Source organism: Galeopterus variegatus, unplaced genomic scaffold (genome assembly GCF_000696425.1).
Source record: "Galeopterus variegatus unplaced genomic scaffold, G_variegatus-3.0.2 Scaffold54, whole genome shotgun sequence".
Classification (NCBI taxonomy): Eukaryota; Metazoa; Chordata; class Mammalia; order Dermoptera; family Cynocephalidae; genus Galeopterus; species Galeopterus variegatus.
In genome coordinates, this window is record NW_007726165.1 from 76,954 (window position 1) to 81,323 (window position 4,370).

General features: G+C 37.2%; 1 pseudogene; it reads left to right on the forward strand.

Moving 5' to 3' along the window:
• Window positions 1-3,834: 3,834 nt before the first annotated feature.
• LOC103591318 lies at window positions 3,835-4,134 on the forward strand (annotated as a pseudogene).
• Window positions 4,135-4,370: the final 236 nt, after the last annotated feature.

Genomic DNA, 4,370 nt, shown 5'->3' on the forward strand with positions numbered 1-4,370 from the left:
GGTCTACACTTCCCTGACTAAAACATGACATTCAAATCTTAAGTAGCTTACAAAATTATGAACCAGGTTTGCAGAACAAACTTGCCAATTTGCTGCGGAGATGCTGAAGCCTTCTACATATGTGTCCATCAAGTAGAGAGTTGCCTGGATCCCAATGCTGCCCATTTTGTTATTGATACAAGTCAAACAGATTGGTTATATTATTTCATGCTCGTGATCTCTGTATTAAACAGTTAGGGGCACTGCTGGAGCAGCTGTTGTACTTCAGTGTATGAATCCATTCAGTGCTTGTTTTCTCAACTCTGTCGAAGTTAGATTTTTTGTTTCTGTTTTTTTTTTTTTTAGAAAATGACTCTGGAATTAATTTCCTGAGTTACAATTATCTTGCTTCCTACAGTTGATCTTCCAGGTCCTTCACTTTTTCAACATTCTGGGTATGAATTTAAACTCATTTTTTTCTTTTTGAAAATATAATTGAAACCAGATGTGGGCTTTATTTTCATTTCTTTTCCAAGGAAAGTTTATTTATTTATTTTTGGTGGTTGGCCAGTACAAGGATCCAAACATATGACCTTGGTGTTACAAGGCTGCACTCTAACCAATTGAGCTAACTGGCCATCCTGAAAGCTTATTTTTATTGTATTTTATTTTATTTATTTATTTTCCAACGCCCAGATAGCTTTATGGCAAATTCTACCAAACATTTAAGGAAGAAATAGTGCTTATTCCACAAACTCTTCCAGAATATTGAAGAGGTCGTCATACTCTCAAAAACATTCTGTGAGTGCAGCATTGCTCTAACAGGGAAACTTGACAAAAACATGCCATAAGGAAAACTACAGAATGTTATTGCTATGAACATAGACACAAATATTCTAAACAAAATTTTAGCAAATTGAATACAACAATGTATAGAAAAGGTTAATAAATCATGACCAAGTGGTTTTTATCCTAGAAATATAAGGTTGTTTTAACATTCAATTATCAATCAATATATTTCATTTATTAACAAATTAAAGAAGAAAAACCATATGATCATCCAAATATAACAGAAAAAATATTTGAAAAAATCCAACATACTTTCCCGATAAAAATTCTTAGCAAACTATGAAATGTTTTTTTGTCTTTTTTGAAAGGTTATTTTTAAAGTAACATTTTTATCAGATCAAAATCTATAACTAGAGCTACTACTATTGATATGCCAGAAATTATGCTAAGTGATTTCTGTGTATCATATCATTTGCTTCTTGCAACAACATTCTGGGTAGGTATTCTTCCAAGCCTTCCGGGAGCTTAAATAACTTGCCCAGGTCCCTCAGCTTATAATAGATGGTAGGGGAAGAGAGCTGAGGCAGGAACTCAGATCTAGCTAGGACCAAAGTCTGCATTCTTAATTACGGCTGTCTCCTAATTATAAAAACATGTATGTTTATTGTAAAAATATCTGGAAAATAAAGTCTGAAGAAGAAATAAAATTCCCCTGAAATCTTATATACCAAAAGAAATCACTGGTAGTATTAGCCAGCCACCCCCCCTTCCCCCCAAAAAGAAATCACCAGTAACATTGTCTTTCAATCTTTTCCTGTGCATATATTTATTTTGCGCATATATACATTTTTGTACATAATGTTCAGTGAAAAGCAGAAAACAAAACTGCACTGGATCCTACTTTTTAAAAATATGTGAAAATTAGGGCCAGCCCGTGGCTCACTCAGGAGAGTGTGGTGCTGATAACACCGAGGCCGTGGGTTCGGATCCCTATATAGGGATGGCGGTTTGCTCACTGGCTGAGCGTGGGGCTGACAACACCAAGCCAAGGGTTGAGATCCCCTTTTCCTGTGCATATATTTATTTTGCGCATATATACATTTTTGTACATAATGTTCAGTGAAAAGCAGAAAACAAAACTGCACTGGATCCTACTTTTTAAAAATATGTGAAAATTAGGGCCAGCCCGTGGCTCACTCAGGAGAGTGTGGTGCTGATAACACCGAGGCCGTGGGTTCGGATCCCTATATAGGGATGGCCAGTTAGCTCACTTGGGAGAGTGTGGTGCTGATAACACCAAGTCAAGTGTTAAGATCCCTTTACCAGTCATTTTTTTATAAAAAAAATAAAAAATAATTTTAAAAAATGTGAAAATTATAATAAATAGGACTTACTCCACATTCATGTTTTTAAACCTAACATTATGTAATGAATGTTTTATATCATTAAATATTACTCAGAAACATAATTATCAATGGCTACAAATTTCATTGTGTAAATTTCCTATAATTTAGCTTTTATGTTGGTTCCTTTTTTTTTAATAAATAAAATTGTGGTGAACATCTGTGTAAATTTTCGTTCTATTCTTGTGAATGATCACATATATATTGAGCTCCTGCTATGTGACAGCTGTGGAGCTAGGCACAAGACACACAATGGTGACTGAAAGAGGCACGGTCCCATCCTTCAGGTTGTTAGCAAGCATTAATCCACTGATCACAAAAAAATTGTAAATACATACTGTGATAAAGGGAAGGCAAATGATGCTGACAGCACACAGTACCAGAGACTTGCCCGAGTCTGGGAGATTCCGGACAATCTCTCCAAGGAAGTGATATCGGGCTTGAAATGTAGGAGCTAGCTGAGCAAAGAGGCTGCTCAAGAACATCGAAGGAAGCGGGAACAGTGAGTGAATGGGTCCTGTGCCAGGAAGCAGCACAGAGCATTTGAGGAACAGTGTAGCTGTAGCAGCTGTAATCCAGTAAGGCTTGCAGCACTAGAGGCACAGTCTCTGCATCAGAAATATTGGTAGAGGGCTGGTGGGTTAGCTAACTTGATTACAGCCTGGTTGGTGTTGGCATCACCAAGGTCAAGGGTTCAGATCCCTACACCAGCCAGATGCCAGAAAAAAAAGTTGTCAGAGAAGCAAGTTTGGGGGAGGGACTATAATTGTGAAGCTGGTTTAGAACATTTTTTTTTAGTAAACAATCAATTTTTTTTTTTGGCAGCTGGCTGGTATTGGGATCCAAACCCTTGACCTTGGTGTTATAAGCATCATGCTCTACCCAAGTGAGCTAACTGGCTAGCCCAACAAACCACCAATCTTTATAATCTTGATTAAATTGAAAATTAAAAATTTAGAGGTTATTTAATTTCCACATATTTATGAATTTACTAAATTTCTTTCTGTTGTTAATTTCTAATTTCACTCTCCTGTGATCAGATTTAGAACATTTACTTTGTACAATTTCAATATGCTAATTCAAACCAGAAAAGCAAAGAAAATTCTTTATTTGTTTTGTTTTCCCCTTAATCTTCCAGGGCTTAGTATGGCATATGGTGGCATAAAATAGGAACACCAAAGTATCACCCTACAGATGAGTTTACTGCTCATGGGCGGTGGGGGTAACACAACTTGGTAATAGAAGGGATCAGGGATCAGACTGTGACCTTCCGACTGCACTGATCAATCCTGGCCTCGCAACTAGTTATTGTGTGAACCTGATGTGATGATGTAGGAAGGACACAGCATCACCTATGAAGTAATCTTACCAAAATGTTTAACATGAGTCTAAACAACTTTTTAGATCTAACTACCAGCTTACAGGAAACACAGGGAATAGAACAAAGGAAATGACATAAAAAGGAAATCATCAGACAAATCCAGAAGGTAGAACATTCTACAGGACAAATTGACTTAGTTTCTTTAACAAGTCAATGGTATTAAAAAAAAAAAGAGTCACAGTGTTGTGTTGTGGGGGAGACGGATTTGTAAACCCCAGAGCAAAGTTCTGCCTACCCGAGGCTGCTGCTGTGCAGAGACCTCTGGGTGAAGTCACCGTCACCATGTCTGACCATGAAGCAAAACCTTCAACCAAGGACTTGGGGGATAAGAAGAAAGGAGAATACATTAAACTCAAAGTCATTGGACAGGATAGTGAGATTCACTTCAAAGTGAAAATGGCAACCCATCTCAAGAAACTCAAAGAATCATACTGTCAAACACAGGGAATTCTAATGAATTCACTCAGGTTTCTCCTCGAAGGTCAGAGAATTGCTGATAATCATACTCCAAAAGAACTGGGCATGGAGGAAGATGTGATTGAAGCTTATCAGGAACAAACGGGGGGTCATTCAACAGTTTAGACATTCTTTTTTCCCCTCAATCCTTTTTTATTTTTTAAAAATAGTTCTTTCGTAATGTGGTGTTCAAAATGGAGTTGAAAACTGGTACCCCATCTCTTTAAAACATCTGGTAATTTGGATTTTAGTTCTCAGCATTCATTATCGGTTTTTTTCATTGTGTTGATTTTTGGTGATCAAGCCTCAGCCCCCTTCATACTGCCATATGAGGTGCCAGGGTCTTTTTAAACAACCAGCTC